Raw genomic sequence first — 18,341 nt, 5'->3', positions numbered from 1 at the left:
GGCCACGGATCCCTTCAAACTCTCCACGCCGGCCCCCCCCTCCCTCGCCCACCCTCTGGCTCCCGACAAGAAGGCTCCTCCCCTAGCCCGAGACTTGGCGCCGTCTGACCCCGAGAGGAGTCCCGATTTGCACCCCTTCTCCCAATGTTGGACCCGCGCCGTTCTGTGGGAGCGTGTTGCGGTGTTTGCAGCCTGCCTTTGGCCACAGTGTGTGCACAGGTACTATAGGTGGCCCTCATTCCTCCATCCAGCATGCCCCCTGAAGCCCTGGAGGGGAGGGGTTGAGGAGGGTAAAGCTTGGTAGCAGGAATGGGGGGAACAGGAGTGAGGGCCCAGGCATGGAATAAGGAGATCTGGATCCTAGGTGGTTTTGAAAGCACGGGGGGCGCCCGGTTTGCCACTGACTGTGGTTGGTGGGTGGAGGGTGGCCCCTGAGGGGGCGAGACTGGGAATCACTGGACAGTGACCTGGTGGTTCCAGGTCCTGCACAGTCCCTTGACTAGGGCCTCAGACAAATTGCTTAACCTCTTTGAACTTTAGTTTCTGGATGTAGAATGTAAGGGGTTGGCCTGGAAAGAGCTGGTCTTCCACTATTCTGGAACACCCAGGTCTCCTGCGGGGCCCTAACACCTGTGTTTATGGTTTGAGTGACTCATTTACTGACATAGGAGTTCGAAAGAGTCCTCTGGCTAAAAGTCTTTTAACAGAGAGTATGACAGTCTATGACCTAGTCAGTCTCCTCCCTTCTTTCTGCTGCCTAGACACTCCTTGACCTGGGTGTTTCCTCAGCGATCCAGTGCCAAAGTCACCACCTTGTGCTGGGGGAAAGGAGAAGTAGAACAGGAAGGAGGAGGCATGTGGTAAAATTAAAGGAAAGATTGAAAAACCTGCAAAAACACATGCCACCTTCTTTTGTACTCCCCCCCCCCATAGGTGACCCACCAGGCTGGACCTGTGAGCCACACCTGGTGGAGGATAGAAGACTGGCTCCCCTTGAGATTCCTGTGCTGTCTCATGGGTGACAGAGCAGGACTGAGAGGGGGAGTAGGTAGGAGGGCTGGAGAGAGGGAGAAGCCATGTGTGAGAATTGGTTTCTAAGGTAGAAGGGATAGAGGAGATACTACCTCAATCAATGACTGATTTCTCCTGAGTATGAAAGAACTTGGGAGTAGCTGTAGGAGGATGGAAGTGAAACTAACATTCATTAAGTACCTATTCTGTGCCAGGCAAACTCATGAGCTGGCATCATCCTATATATATAATTAGAGAGGAAAACTGAGGTTCAGAGGGCCACAAAATTTGCCAGGCCCATCTGTTGAGAAGTGATAGAAGTGGGACTGGGACCAAGAGCTATCTGCTATTATGGTGGACAATTTCACTGTGTATCCTTCCCACTCACTGCTAGTCCAGCCCTTTTGCTCTTCCCATAGTGAGGAGAAACCATTTGGACAAATATGGAAGGAAAATTCTGGCTGGGTTCCACCAGCATTCAACAAACTGAAGGGTCAAAGCCCACATACTTATCAAGATCCAAGTGGAAAAGCTCACGACAGAAAGAAATTACAAAGTGATCTGTACCAGAGGGGGGGAAAGAAAAGACTCAGGAGGTAGATGCATTTCAGTTGCACCCGGAAGAGGGCAAACCCAGTATTCGAGAATTTCCTGATTCCTGTGATAAAGGTTCCATAGTTCAGTTCTTCCTTTGTAAGCTTCTGCTGCTGGATCATGCCCTTCAGAGCCTTGAGCCCAAAGGAGGCATTCACTTTCCTGGCTTTATTTTCATATCTTTAACTGATGGATCCTCAGTACATGAAAGGCTAGAAGATATAATGATGAGAAACAAAAGCCACAGTGTGACCAGATTCAGAGTTCTGTGGCAGGGGCAGCAGTTGAATGGTTAATTCAGTCTTTTTGCAAAATAAACTGTGTCCTGAAGTGTTTTTGCTGCGCTCACACAAAATATATCTATTGTACTGTAGCTGCTGACATATAATGTGCATCTTTTTTATGTCAGTGACATGGCCTTAAACATAGCTCCATCTTGCCTAATGAAAAGTATCAAAAGTACTTCAAAAGAGTCCCTTGGATCCACATAAAATTCCCATTCTCTTATGCAGTGCTCCACCAGTGACTGTTAAGTATGTTATCTCCTCAGTAAAGCTATGGTAAGCTCATACATTTTAATAAACAGTTCTTGCTTGAACTTCCAAACTATACCCTGCAATGCAGTGCAATTTGTATATACACAGCTACTTTTCAGTCTATTTTCATGACACTTTTAACTGCAGGGCTTGGGGTCTCTGATATAGGTCAGACCTAGAAGAAGAGTTTCTTTAGGGGGTTAGTGTAGGAGTACCATTCTGCACAAGAGAGCATGAAATTTTGGAAAATTAGGATGGGAGGCTGAAGTCCGTAATGTCTTGGGGTGAGTAAAAGAAACTAGTTTGGAAGTGGAAAGGCACAGAGCAGAATTAGGAGATGTATGCTGTTAAAAATCATCCTGGGACGATGTATGCTGGGGTATTTGAGGGACTACATGCATGAAAATTAGTCCAAGGTAATCCCATGCATGGTAACTCCTCAGTCAGAGAACAGTAATAAACAATTGTTCAATGCATCAACAGGCACTTATGGGGTGTCTTCTACTTATGGGACACTGGATGAGGTACTATAGTAGAGGAAAAAAGATGAATTAGAGACAATATAAACTATGACTAGGAGATAAGCTGAGACGGGTAGGGACTGAAATGAGGTAAAGACAAACAAAAAACATGATTTTGTGGAGGAAGAGAGCTTTGGAGAATAAGGATTTTAATTTGTGGGCAATAGGGACTTTCCAGGCCGAGAGAATGGTATTCAGAAAGGAATGGTTGTGGGAGAAGCAGAAGCCATTCTGAGAGGTTTCCCACCCAGTCTGCTTGGAGCTTGGTTATTGGAGACATGCCTGGAAGTAGTGTGGCGCTGGACAGGAAAGGCCTGGTTTCCAAATGAGCTGATAGGAAAGCATTGACAATTCCAAGCAAACAAATGGCACTATCCAGTTAGTTCATCACTAGCTTTCTGAAACTTATATCTCAGATGGCTTAGGAAATGGGAGAAGACAGGAGAATGGGGTAATATTTCTGTCCCTGGTCTTTATGGGAAATAATGGGTCTTGATAAATGGAAATGCAGAAGGGGAGATGGAGAGGATGGATGGTGTAAGGTTGGTTTTGAAAGACGTGAAGAGGGAGGTGTGGGGATTGACTACTCAATGATTCACTCTGAGCAGTAGGATATTCACTAGTGATAGCCTACATCATGGCACTGACTCTGTGTCAAGTCCTGTGCACCTAATGGTTTATATGCCTTCTCTCATTTAATTCTTCCACAAATTCTGAGGTAGGTCATTTAATTGGTGCACAGTGAGGAATCCAAGAAGACCATCAGGACTTTGACTTCAAAAGACTGGTGACAGAAAGATAATATCATAATAGATTTTCTTCATCGCTGCATTTCTGAAACAAATTGTTGGCTATGGTATGCTATTATTACTTTTTTTTTTAAGATTTATTTATTTATTCATACAGAACGGGGGTACAGGCCAGAGATGTGGAGGGTGAGAGGATTCACCAGAGACAGTGGGGAGCAGAACAGGCAGATCGATGAAGTACACTGCTGAGGGGAGCAGCGGGTGGGTCAGGAGAGGTCTGCCACACCATGTGGTCACCTCCGGGGCAGGCGGGGATCGAACTCATGCGGAAGTGGCTTAAGCTTCTTAGTGCTGTGCTGTAACCCGCTGCTGCACCAGGGAGGGCCAACTATTACTTTTAAAGATGGTATCATTAATGTAAATCGAAAATAGAGTAGCCAAGGATCTAGTTGTCTGAAGGGTATGGTAGCCATCTCGCGAATCTGAAGGAAGTTAGGAGGAGTTTGGTGAAGAAGGGTTGAAGATGATATGGAGAGGTGAAGGATCAAGGAACACTGGAATCTACAAGAGGAAGGAAGGAAGACCTTTTTAAATCCAGAGCAGGGTGAAGACAAGTCTCTTGAAGAGGACAAAACCAGGGAGGAAGCGTTACCAGGGACTTCTAAGTTTGCTACTTGAATGAGGTGGGGCAGGTTGGAGACCAGCTTAAATTCTTAGTCACTTGATTTGTAACAGCAGGACATTACATACAATTCCATGGCAGAAATAAGCCAGGTGGAAGCACAAATGGGATCAAAACAACGACCTTGATAAGGAGGCAAGTAGAAAGGGGTTCATTTAATAAGGGAGGAGGTTCACTTCGTGGGAGGAAACCTTTGGATCTTAAGGGCATGTGCAGGGCCTGTTTGGTGACATCCAAGGCCCCAGACCAACATAGAAAGAGGTGAGGGTGAGAGAAGGAAAGGGCTGAAAATTTGAGGAGTCCTGGTTCCTTCAGCCTTACTAAAAGATGGTACCCAGCAGGCCAGTGAAATGTTGGTCTAGCAGACACATGCATCACTTTCCCGTCTTTTCTTCTCCTGAGTGGTAATCAACTCTTTCAGTTGCCAACTCAAAGTTATCTCTTCCTTCTCAGAGGTGCGAAAATTCCAGCAATCTTATCGGGCTAATCCCTGCTCTGGGATTATGGCATCACATTCTTGTGTCCCAATTTGTTTCAGCCTTTTCCAAAGTCCCATTCTTTCCTGACTTTAGGTTGTACTCTACAGGATAAAACAGTCTAACTAATTTATAGTAAGTATCACATTGCAAGCACTGAATAGATATTTTTGTTGCCCAAACTGAAAGCTATTATTTAAATAACTGCCGGATGTCAGAATCCCAAGCCATATGGGGTTGAGAGCTAAGGGTTCAAGATTGTTATGGTCTTTCTTTGTGTCCAAATGGCCCAGAGCCCACATGTCAGGTGCTGGGGAAGGAAAAATGCTCTTTTTTCCTTTTATAACATAATTATAGTTAGAAGTCCATTTAATGTCAGATATCTTATTGCAAATCTTATTTTTACAAAATGTTACTGTTATGATTTGAATTGTGTTCTTCTTCTACCTCTAAAAGATACACTGATTCCTAAATCCAATACCTTAGAATGTGATTTTATTTAGAAATCATGTCTTTACAGACGTAACTAAGTGAATAGGATTTTACTCTGAGAAAGGATCAACATAAGGTCATTAGGTAGACGAGAGACTGTTCTCTTTTGAGGACAGGTTGAAGCTCCTCGAGAGAGCTGGGTGACCCTAACGCAGTGTGGTGGTGACCTGAGAAAAGGGGAAATTTGAACTCAGAGACATACACACCCAAGCAAGACAATTGGCAACACCCCAGGAGGAAGGTCTTGTGATGAGGTGACACAGCTATGAGTCAAGGAACACCAAGGCCGACTGGCCAAGAGACAGGGACAAGGAAGGTGTCTTTTCCATGGCTGTCACAGAAAACTGGGTCCTGCTGACACCTTCACTTCCGACTTACAGTGTCTAGAGTTGTGATAATACTATAGCAGACCTAGGAAGCTAATGAATTATTAAAATGAAAGTATTCTAATGAACGATATACCCTATTGCTTTTAGACAGAAGATAAAAGACTTTTCAAAATTCAACTCAAAAGAACATGTGACACACAGACCACATTGCTTGATGCCCCTCCTGGAGTGCCAGAAAGTTCCCTGCAATATGGTCAGAGGATTTCTTTATCCTCTTTAGAGGAGCTTCAACCTGTCGTCAGAAGAAAACATTCTCTCATATACCTGAGCAGAGGGAGGTGTGAGGACTGACTTTTTCTCTGGGGTTAGGGTCTTTGGTTAAGAGAAAGCACTGGTTCCTTAACTGAGCTGGAATTGGCATGACTGAGAAATAATTTACTTCCCCAGTTAGGCAGTGTGAAGGAAGATGTATCTCAATGTGCTGGGTCTACATTTGCTAGATGTAGAAACACTGAAAACCTTCTAGATATGATCCCTCTCTGATAAATGGGGACTCTGAGACCCTAAAGGACCCATGTGAATTATCCAAGGTCACATAGGACAATTCATCACACTGTGCTTTGAATGTTCAAGGTTGTTTGGTTTTAATGTGAACTTAACTGTGTTTTAAGGATATGAAAATGAGAAAAATTTGAAGAATTAATTCATAACTCCCACTGCTTGGCTTTGACTGAGCTAGGGTCAGAGTTGGAAAGAAGCAGCATAGTTTACATTAGCAGGGGTCAAAAAGACAAACTAAAACCATTTGAAATATCTCTTTACTTACCCTAAAGAAAATCTAGTGCTAAAGTCACTTTGGAAAATAATTTGTTTCTTTAAGTGTAACCATAAGTTTGTCATAGGGTCTACCAATTTTAGTCCTAGATATCTACCTAAGAGAAGTAGAAATATGTCCCTGTGAAAATGTACACACAAATGTTCACATAGCTTTATTCATAGTAGCTAAAATGGACACAAACCAAATACCCATCAAAGAGTGAATGAGTAAACTATGTAACAGATTCAAGCAGTGGAATAATATTTAGTAATAAAAAAAAGAATGAAATAATGTGGCAACATAGGAGAACCTCAAAACATTATTTTAAGTGAAAAAAGCCAGTCACATACTTAGCATATACTTTCATTTAATGAAATGTTCAGGACAGGCAAATCTATAACAAATCTGCATATTAAAGGTTACCTAAAACTGGAGGTAGGCAAGCATACAGGATTAAGGATTAAATAAAGAGCAAGAAGGATCTTGAGATGTTGGAAATGCGCTAAAACCAGATTGTGGCAATAATTGAGTAACTTGATACATTTGCTAAAAGTGATGAAATTTATGCTAAAAATAATTTGACGGATGGTATATAAGTTATACCTCAATAAATTTGGTTATGAAAAAGAATGGAGTATTATTCAGTCTTTAAAAGAATGGAAATCCTGACATACTACCCATGGATTATCTTTAAGGACCTACCAGTGAAATAAGATAGTCATACAAGGACAAATGCTGTATGATTCCACTTTTATGAAATGCCCAGAGTAATCAAAATCATAGCAAGAGAAAGTAAAAGGTGGCTGCCAGATCCTGGAGGCGGGGTGCAGTGGGCACCATTTCAGTTTGGGAAGATGAAGCTCTGGAGAGGGGTGGCGATGAGGGCTGTACAACAATGGAGATGTGCTTGAGGTCATAGAGCATACTTATAAAAATTGTTAAAATGGTAATTTTTATGTTATATATAGTTTATAGAATTACAGACAGGTGATGGGGAAGAAAGAGAAAGAGAGAGAAACCATCTATGTTTCTGTAAATGAACTGTCTGATTTTGAAAAATGAAACAGGTCTGAGAAATCTCATGTTATCTTTAGGTCAATGAGCCATAGTCATTCAAAAGGCCATCAGTTTTTAATCCAGTAGGAAAGGGATCGATCTGTATTTCTATAAAATCACAGAAACGGCAGGCATAGAAACTGCACAGCACAGAAACTGCTGCCTGATAAATCATGGGTGAGAAAATATCACCAGCTTTATTGTGGCTCAACAGTCCCATAGCTAAACATCGCCTTTCCCTTCTCTTCCCCAAGGCACCTTGGATTTCAGTTTTATTAGCTCAGTAGGCTTACAAGTACTCTGACCTCTCTGTTGTTTTGTTGACTTCTTCCAGAAAGCCTTTTCAGGTAGCTTTGTACCTCTGAGACTTCATTATCATTTTGCCAAAACTCAGCCATCACAACTGTACTCCATGGGTGATATCTTGGGGATTGTACTTATAAAGGTAAGCCAGTGCTTTAAATCAATTTTCCCTTGAGGATTGCTCATGGGAAAAGGTTTCTATTTATCACAAAAGAATACATCACTTTTCCATTTGTGGTAAAATTTTAGAAACCTGTTGAAAAACAAAGTGTTTCCTCTTGCTTATTCATTCTTGAAATGGTATGGACATTTCCCTCCCCTTCTTTTCTTTCCTGAGGGTTCTCATTGTATATATACCATAAAATATAGGATAAAAGGATCTTTCAAACACTTAGGAACAGTTCAATAGTAATAACCAGCATTGATCCTTTCCATGAGTAAAACCCTATTTTGCTACACATAACATTGGAGAAATTTCTCTTTTCTCTCTCTGGTATAACACATGGTAAAACAAAAACGCTGACCTGCTTTCCCTTTCAGGTTTGTGAGAGAGCGTGAACTCAGTGACCAGACCAATGCTGTCTGCAGATATGCCCAGTCTTCCTTCATCTTCAGGCCCACAGTACACATTGGGCATAGATTTCTGTAAACCACCTATGCCAGCCCTAGCGCTTCTATAAACATTGACTCTTAATAGCAAACTACTTCTCACCAAGTCAGAGTGTCATAGAAATACCATTCTCATTTTGCATCTCAGTTAAGTGACATGGGAAGACCTAGTCAGATGAGTCAAGTAGAGAAGATGGGAGGAAAGACTGTCTTCTAGATCTCCTGTTTCAACTCCAAGATGGCATTTCACGCAAGGTCACCATTGTTGCACTTTGTGGAATCAGGATGATGTGATTATGGATTGACATTTCCAGCTGGTTCTGGTAGAGCACTGGCTGGGAGTCTCTGGGAGGGACACTTGGTAAAATGTGCAGTGGCCACCGAATGTAGCAGGGTCAACAAGCTCTACAGTGACCAATGAATGGGGGCAGGGAGGCAGCAAGTTTAGAAAGGGGGAGGGGAGCATAAGCTTGAACTAATTTACTGGAAAGCCCCAGGCCTTGTTAAGCAGTCTTTAGGATAATAGCTCTTTTGACTGGTTGTTCAGTTTTCCCCTTTTAGAGTAGTGGTGGTGACTGGCTGGAAGAGATGTGGAGAGAGCAGGGTAGGAAGGGGGTCAAAAGACACGTGATTGGACTGATTAACAAGCAGGCTTTGTAAGCTGTGGCCAGGGGACACCTGCAGCTCTTCCAGGGAGCCTGCCCCAGTAGGGGTGGTTTGAATGAGAAAACAGCTTCCCAAAAGATGTCACACAAAAGCATAAAAGGAAAAGAAAAATGTGCATTTGTGAGATGAGGGAATTGTAGAGTTTTACCTCTGATGCTCCTTTAAATAAAGCTTTTATTATCACATAGCCTCACCCATAGGTCAGGGCTCACAAGCTGACAGGAGGGACACAGAGCTGGTGTTTGGATCAAAAAAGGAATTTGCTTTCAAACAGACATGTATTCACTAATCTCTTTTTCTTTTAAAAAATCAAACAAACATAAAATCTCTTCCAACTCAGCTGACTTAAGTCCAAATGGGATGACAGCAGCATTCACTTGCATGATTTCACAGAACTAGTGTCCAGAGTGAAAATAAATATGACTTTTCATATCAGGGCACAATGTGGCTGTTTTGTAGTTCGATTAAAGGACAGGCCTACAGTGTGATTGTATGACAGCAGATAAGAGCGTCCACATCGTTGGGGCTCTTATACTGCTAAATGTGCTTCACAGATTGGCATCAGTATCTTAAAGGAGCCAGAAGGGGACAATTCTTGGTTTCCAAGGAGCTACAATTGGGGGTGGCTCAAAGATGGGGAGGAAAGAGAAAGAAAAATATCCTCACATCTTCTATAGTCTATTAGCTTGGTCCAAATCTAGTCCAGATGGTTGTATGTAATGCTTACTCATATTTACCATGGATAATAAAGTCTCAGAAAATATCAATTGTGTAATCATATCTGTCTGTCTGTCTCTCTGTCTTTATCTATCTATCTATCTATCTATCTATCTATCTATCTATCTATCTATCTATCTATCTATCATCTTTCAATCATCTACCTACCTACCAGGTATACCTGGTATATACCTACTGATTTGCTAAGTTATCAGAGAAGGTCAACTACTTCAGTTTGGTTTTAGCAGCAGTTTTAATGAGCTCTATGGGGGTGTCATTGTTACCACCTCCTTTTGGAAGACTTTTCTAATTCTGGATGCTGAGCTAGATGTTCCTTCTTGTTAGTTTCATTAGTTAGTGGTACCATCTAAGAGGTTTGTTCATTAAAGAAACCAAGTTCTATGTGATGCTTTTTTGAGAACATGGAGTCTAAGAAGTTCAAGATTAAGATGTTAGAAGACTGGGTGTGATGGGTGAACACCCAGCTTTTGGTTCACACAAGGCCATTTTTAACTATCTTCTCACATGCAGGATGGAGCTCTGTGGCATCTCTTACATAAGGACACAAATTCATAAATGAGGGCTCTCCATGACCCAATGGCCTCAAAGGCCACACCCCTAATGCAATAACATTGGGGATTGGCTTTCAATATATGAATTGTGTGGAGGGAGAACCCAGACAACCAGACTGTGACACTCAGCATGTGCTGTCCTCTCAATCAATGATGGATATTGTTAGAGCACTCATAGGAGAACTCTCACCCTTATACTGAAGACATATCCTGTGCAGAACTATAAGCAAGACTATGAAGATCTAGTGGAGCCAAAAAGAGATGTTTCCAGATTTTCCAAACAGGAGAGTAGAGTAGTAAGCAATGGCAGAACCAAAGGGGACCAAGCATCTTTAATTGACAAAATGGCTTGCAAAGACAATATTCCACATGGTCTTCGAGTAGGGGGATGGCATTAGCCAGCAGTCCAAGAGGTCTTCTCTAGGGACATTGGTGCTGAGATTGCAAGTATAAGGAGGTGTTGACCTTCTACAGGGTGGGACATGAGATAGAGGTGGCAAACTGTAACTGTTGGATTGTGATTTAATTTGATATTTGTAGAGGATCATGTTAATTTTAGTATGAACTTGTCAAAGCTAAATTTCAGTGACTTTTCTGGGACTTGAATTGCTACCCTCTGATATCTCTGGGATGGGTATGGAGGAGAATCAGATGATGCAAGGCAGAGAGCTGGGAGACATCTGGTGGTGGTGGGGGATTATGGAGGCAAACAGGAAGATGACAATAGGATCTTGGAGCAAGCACAGGAACACTGGGCTGAGAGTCAGGAGAGCTGAATCTGCCAGGCCACAATTCTAGTTTGCAGATCAGAAAAATATTTTAAAAGATTGAAATATACCTACTAGGTCAAAGGATTTAGACTAAAGTCTAAGCTTTTTTATTCTAACTCTCTTGACTATGCCACAAGTGGAAGATTTGAGAAAATGTTTGCTAAGCTTCTTCCCAGACAGTAAGTCAATATGGGAAGATGTTTATGGTGCCTCTGCAATGTATAAAAGACAGGAGGAGGAAGAGGTGAAGGAGAAAGAAGAGGAGAGGGAAGAGGAGAAAAAGAAAAAGAGAGAATGGATAAAAGAAAAACAAATCTTAAATTCTGTCTATAAGTTTTCACTTTGGAATGTGTGCAATTTAATTATTTATAGAATCATTAAAATCTGCATCAGAGCCATCACCAATTGAATGCCCAGTCCCTGTCCTACCACATGGGTGATCACGCAGAGAGATATGGACTTTTCTACCACGTTATCGTAATGATTATTTCAGCCCATGCTTCATTATCTGTGCCAACTGCAGGGCGAGCCAGGGAGACATGAACCCCTGAGAGAGTTCAGACCCTGTTCTGAGTCATTAGCTCTCATATCCACAGCGCCAAAGGCAGCCAACCTGGAGGTTTCTGCTTAACCATTTCTATGCTATTATGTTGAGGTGATTGGTTAAGAAATTAGAGATATCACACAAGAAAGATATAATTTATTTTACTTTGCCCCCAGAACTGACGTCAAGTTGAGTCACTCTATGGACATGAGGCTGTCGGGTTTAGGTACTGAACTGCCCTTTTATTACTTTGGCTGCAAATGTACTTCTCCTGAAAGCCTCTTAGCCTTTCCTTGTTCCTGGAGCCACAGGTATGGAAGACATGCCCCGCCTCCCCTTACTCTCCCTGCTCCCCACACCCTTTTTTCCTTCTTTTTTTTTTTTTTTTTTTACAGACCCTCCCTTGGTGCCAGAAGGAGCCCAGCCCTGCCGGTGCCTGGAGAACAGTAGAGAAGTCGTTTCGGCTGCTGTCAGCTACAGTGAGGTAAACAGACCGCCAAGGCTTTTATTCTGCAGGGCTAGAGTTCCTCTTCCTGAATCCCCGTTGTCCCAGGTTAGGAGGTTTCTAGAACCCGGGGGAGCCCGAGATGGCAGGTGACACTAGTGCTGCCTCCCTCACATCCACCCGATGTCCCAGACAAGCTCATTTCTTTCTGTTCTTAGTAACACCAAGCCTTAGCAGTGTCTTGCAGAGAACAGAGCAAAGTTGGGGTATCTGTGAAGTTTGGAGTCAGGCTTAGGGCAGCTTTTCCCACACACTTTTTTCTGGATACACTTTGGTAAAATCTTTAAATGTGTTGTCAGTTAAACATTGTATCAAAGGCCCGAGGTGTTTATTTCTGTTTCTCTATTACAAGAATGGAATCACCACAAACACTGTGCTTTGTGGTTTTAATGGAATTTAAATGCTTTCAAAGCAAAATACTGGTAAGAGGCATATCCTCTCCTTACCAAAAAACCCCTCATTTTACAGAACAAGTAGGTGAGAAAGGAATCTGCTTTTTCTGTGGAACAAAGACTCAGGAGTGACACTGAACTTGTTATTAGTAATATATAGCAACAGCTCCTTGACTGTCTGTAGGAAAAAAAAAAGGCTAGAAACTAAAACTGAGATATTCTGACGTGATACTACATACAAAAATAAATCATCTATAAAGACAAACCATTAATAGCATACTTATTTTTAACTAAAGTCACAATAAAACAGAAGGATCTTCTCAACACTTTTCCTAAATTATTTAACAATTTCCCAGTGCCAGTGGAATATCTAGAAATGCACAAATTAGAAGCATGGTGGATTCGACCAATTTGACCAGTGGCATCTAATATTGATGGAATCTGTGGATATATAACCCACATACATGGAACTCTAAGTTACACACATATTTTTGACAGGGGGAGAGGATTCACCTCCCAACTAGCACCCCTGCACAGTGCTCAAAGGCTCATTGTTTGATTGACCCAGGTAAACAGAATGAATAGTCTCGACTGTGGGAAGAAATGAGCCCATGGCTTGGAAAAGGTAGGGAGCTGCAGCTTGTAGAAAATGTAGACCAAGGTGATTAACAACCTCAGTGATAATGATTGTGTTGTATTTTGCCTAGGATTTCAAAGCTAGGTACATTCTGCAGTCCCAGTGCAAGTCAGCAGTATGTCAGCACTGCACAAATGGTTTGACTACATCTCCTGTGAGGAGAATGCACAGCTTGGATTAATGACCCTATTTTACAGAGAAGAAAACATACAAAACCCTAACAAATCAGGGGCAAGCTTGGCAGTAGGAATTTTATGCTGGAGATAATCCAGTCATTCGAGTCACCAAGATGCACTTTAAGGTGTTCCCTTCCATCTATAAAGACCTAGATGTTCTTATCTCTCTTTCAGCTCCCTCTTTTCATCCCATCAACACGTTTATTTTACTACCCTCACCTTAAGACAATTAGGATTTAACTCTTTCTACTAACCATTGCACCTTTGAATCCCGAGGCAACTTTGGTTAGCACTTTTAGTAACACAGAAAGTCCCTGAATCTCCCTTGCTAACTTATTCTGGCAACCCCCCCCCCCCAGTTTTGCCCCCTCCCCCCCTGTCCCCCCCCCCATGTCTATTTTTTTTTTTTCCCAGCTCTCCAAGGCAATTAGAAACCTGTCTTTTTTTGGTCTCCCTTGTATGCCTTCCTGCAGTGCAGTCCAGAAACAGAAAAAGGGAAACCAAACTACTACTCAATTGGTGTCCATCTGGTGTCCTCATGAAGAAAGCACGACAGTTGGTATTGGAATGAGTCTCCTCTTCTGGGGAGGGGATCGCTGCTACAGCATCTTCATGCATGAGGAAGGTTGACCCTGCCTAACTCTTATGCCTTCACTCTTAAGTAGTGAAGAGTTTTTGGTAAATAAACCAAAGCACTGAACCTTACTTTTATGCTTTCAATCTTAAACAGTGAGAGTTTTGATAAATAAACCAAAGCACTGGCACATCTCTGTAGAAATATCTAGAGTTGGAAATAGGTTTGAAACCTGTTGCTCCTCATCTTCCTCCTTTTCGGGGTTCTTAATTTGCTGTAGAACTGAGCTCCGGTAGAGAAAGGCTTTCATAATTGCTGCTCTTTTCCATCTAAAACAATTTCCCAGGAGTTCTTCTTCTCTCTTTCTAGATGTTTGCTTTATCATATAGAAATATTTTAGAAATCATGTTGATTGACACATAATTTCTAAGTAGTAAATTTACTGTTTTGCTGTTGTAATTATATCAAACACATATAGTCATGTATCACCACCACAATCAAGATACCTAAATCCATCATACCCTTTGTGATCATTCTCTCCTCTCAGTTTTAGTCTCATACCCTTTGTGATCATTCTCTCCTCTCAGTTTTAGTCTCTTGCCATCACTGATATGATTTCTATTCCAATATTTTTCCTTTTCCAGAAAATCACATAAATAGAATTGTACAGTGTAGAGCATTTGAGTCTGGCTACTCTCACTTAGCCTAATGCTTTTGAGATTTACCCATATTTCTTGTAGTTTTTTTTTTGATATTAAAAAAAATTGCTTAGATGAACTGGGCATAAGCTAGAGTTGCACAGGGTAAGAGGATTCACCAGAGACAGATTGGGGAGCAAAAGAGACGGACTTACTGAAATATACTGCTCTGGGGAGCAGTGGGTGAGACAGGAGAGGTCTGCTGTTCCATATGTGGGTCAGCTCCCTGGCTGGGGATCAGACTCAGGCCATAAAGGTGATAGTGCTGAGAATTAACCCCTAGGCCACCAAGGAGGCCCTGTTGTTCTTTTTTATTGCTAAGTAGCATTCTATTATATGACAGTACCACAATTTGTTTGCTCATGTACCATTTGATCAGTTTCTTGTTTTCGATGATCTTAAAAAAATTCATTTTGAAAGTACTTTTTGTAAATTAAGTCAACTTTGATTTTTAGTGCCTTCTAATGTAAAAATTAGCAGTTGTACTTTTAATTTGATTTTAAGTTAGGGATTTATTTTTTACTTTTTCAACAGGAACTTTTTTTTTTTTTTTTTAAAGATTTTATTTTATTTGTGCATACAGAACTGGGATACAGGCCAGAGATGCGGAGGGTGAGAGAATTCACCAGAGACAGAGTGGAGTGCAGAACAGGCAGATCAACGAAATACACTGCTGAGGGGAGCAGCGGGCGGGCCAGGAGAGGTCTGCCACGCCATGTGGTCACCTCCGGGGCAGGCGGGAATCGAACCCATGAGGAAGCGGCTTTAGATTCTCAGTGCTATGCTTTAACCCGCTGCGCCACCAGGGAGGGCCGCAACAGGAACTTTTTAAAAAATAATACAATAGTTTATTTTTACATCATTTTGTGTCTTTTTCCATCTCAGTTAGGAACATTTGTTTTATTATTTATTTATTTTATTTTATTTTTTTTAAAGATTTATTTGTGCATACAGAACTGAGGTACAGGCCAGAGGTTCAGAGGCGGCGAGAGGCTTCACCAGAGGCAGAGTGGGGAGCAGAACAGGCAGATTGATGAAGTACACTGCTAAAGGGAGCAGTGAGCGTGTCAGGAGAGGTCTGCCACGCCATATGGTCACCTCCGGGGCAGGTGGGGATCGAACTCATGCGGAAGTGGCTTTAGCTTCTTAGTGCTGTGCTTTAACCCGCTGCGCCACCAGGGAGGGCCAGGAACATTTGTTTTAAATATGATTATAACTCAGATCAGCTGAGTTATAATTGTCACAGATATTTGAATAGGTAGCCTTCTTTCTGCATGTGTTGTTCTAGGTCTGTGGCATTCCACATGGAGAAGTGGACATTGCTTCTTGTCCATATCTAAACAGGCAAAGGAAATACTGGCTGAAGGGACTCTGAAGATAGTGGTTGTAACTGGCTGAGATCCTCTAACCCCTTAGCACAAGGCTGTCATGTAAATAACCATATGTGAATGTGTTTTCAACTTTACTCATAGGAAACTGGAAGCCAAACTTTTGTTCTTAAAGCTCTGTTTCATTTTGAAATTTACCTACCTGAAAAGTAAGAGAACTATATAAAGATATCAAAGTTCTAACATATATAAGTGCTGAATTATTATAGTCTGTGTGCACATAAAATGGATTCTGTCTTTTGGACACGTTTGCCTCAGGCATAATAGTGTTGCAACAAGTTGTGGTATCACATTACAAAACCACTGCTGTTGAAACATCTTTGTCTCTCTCACCAACTTCCTTCTTTTCTGAGAAAAGGGGAGGGGAGAAGCAGGAGGAGAGAAAAGGGAATAGGGGGTGGAGAAGAAGGAAGTAGAAAAGCTGGGTTAAATTATACACTGTTTTTGATTTTAGAATCTCAACAACTGTTTTCAAAATCAACTTACTTGATATTACCTGATTGCTAGAATGTGGGAAGCTAGAATGTGTTTCTGTAGAGAATCACAACAGGATGGTTAATTTTATGTGTCAACTTGGCTGGACCACAGGGTGCTCAGAAAGTTGTTCAAATGTTATTCTGGATATTTCTGTGAAAATGCTTTTTGGACTTTGAGTAGACATACTACCTTCCATAATGCCAGTAGACATACTACCTTCCATAATTGACTTTGTCAAGTCAATTAAAGTCTTCGCTAGGACAAAGACCCACCTCTTTGAAACATGAAGGAATTCTGCCAGTGTGTGGTCTTTGGAGTTGAACTGAAACCCTTCCTGGGTCTCCAATCTGCCCACCTAACCTGCAAATATGGATTTATCAAGCAGCCACAGTTGCGAGTCAATTCCTTAACATGAGTCTCTCTGTACACACCTTCCCCTCTTTCTCTCATACCCTGTTGGTTCTGTTTCTATGAAGAATTTAGACTTGAATACATAACTCAGCAGCAGCAGGAGTTGCAAAGGATTAATGACAGAGCTCTGGAACCAAAGGATCTGATTTCAGATGAAGGCTCTGCTAGCCATCAGCTGTGTGCTTGGTCCCTTATCTGGGGTTTCTTCTATCTGACTCACGGATATATGAAGGAGCCAGAACTCTGGAAATTCAGACACGACTGTCATAATTAATATACTTTTCAAAGAAATGTACTGCTTCTAGAAACCAGGAAATGGGAACATTAAAAGGTTTTAGGAGAACAAAAGTTACATCTAGGTAAGCATTTCTATCAAGATTAATCTATTTGTTACTGAGTACTTACAATGCATCCATCATCCTGCTAAGTGTTTTATCTAATTCAATCTGCTAAGTGTTTTACCTAATTTAATCTTTCTCACAAACACATAAAGGTGAACATTGTTATCTCAATTGTAGGGAGGAGGACACAGGCCATGGAGATGAAGAGCTTCACCTGTCCTCACACAACATAGCAACAGAGCAGACCTGGTGGGACTTAACACCACAGTATCATATAGGAAGCTCTCTCTCTGTCTCTTTGTCTCTCTCTCTCTCTCTCTCTCTCTCTCTCTCACACACACACACACACACACACACACACTTCATAAGGAATTGCAGAACTTCTGCATTTGGGAAAATATTAAAAAGAATTTATTCTATTCCATGCCTAAATCATTAATCTCTTCTCTAGCATCTGCCTCCACCAGCGTTGAGCCTCAGCTTATTATTTTCTACCCAGGACTCATTGGCCATTGAAGCAGCTATGTTTACTTTTACTCTTAATGGTTGCAAGTTGTGTTATTTTTTTCTTAAGGCAAGATGAGTCATTTTCCACTGTTGTCTAGTCTTGGGTCTAATTGTGGACCTTAGGAGTGAGGTAGGCTGCTTGTACACAGGTATATATGCCCCTGGTCAAGTCAGCTTAATTGGCATAATCCTTGTGGCAGAATTATTTTGAAATATTAACTAGTTTTGTTTGTAGACCACCACATTTATTCCAGTTATTTGTGCATTTGTTTCGACTACATTTCCTAGTATCCCTTGTCCTGCCTTTGTTTATCACCAAAGACTTTCTTGTCTACTGTCTCAGGGGAAGGAAGACTGCAGAACACAGAGTACAGCCTGGGAGTCTGAGAGGATCAGCGGCAGAAAGAACAGTACCAGAGGAACTTCCCCAGTGGCAGTGAGGACCTGCCACATGGACCTGGGTGCCTGAAGACTACAGCCAGGCAGGATAATAGATTGCTCAGGTTGGACCTGTGATGTCCAACGACTAGAGGAACTGCAGACCTCTCAATGCCTTAGACATGGGCATGATGGGACAAGAAAAGGAAACTGGAAATGACTGATTAAGTCTCTACCACTGCGTAAGGCATGAAACCAAATTTTAGTTAGATGATAGAAAAGCCTACTTACATCTCTTGTCCTACTGAATGTATAGAATAAGGTCTATATTGACTTTTAGCCATCACTACAAAGGAGCTAGAGAAAACAATTCTTTTCTTGGAGAATACTCCTGTCCTTAGAAGAGTCTATAT

General features: G+C 41.8%; 1 long non-coding RNA gene across 1 annotated transcript; it reads left to right on the top strand.

Annotated features, from left to right (window-relative positions):
* Positions 1-34: 34 nt before the first annotated feature.
* On the top strand, positions 35-17,967 carry LOC105853617. The gene is made up of 3 exons (XR_001145440.1): positions 35-219; positions 11,840-11,928; positions 17,894-17,967. It is a non-coding gene; the product is annotated as an uncharacterized LOC105853617 (long non-coding RNA).
* The last annotated feature ends 374 nt before the right edge of the window (positions 17,968-18,341 follow it).

The sequence above is a fragment of the Condylura cristata genome, unplaced genomic scaffold (genome assembly GCF_000260355.1).
Source record: "Condylura cristata isolate star-nosed mole 26May11 unplaced genomic scaffold, ConCri1.0 scaffold00014, whole genome shotgun sequence".
Lineage (NCBI taxonomy): Eukaryota > Metazoa > Chordata > Mammalia > Eulipotyphla > Talpidae > Condylura > Condylura cristata.
This window is presented reverse-complemented; position numbering and strand designations above follow the sequence as displayed.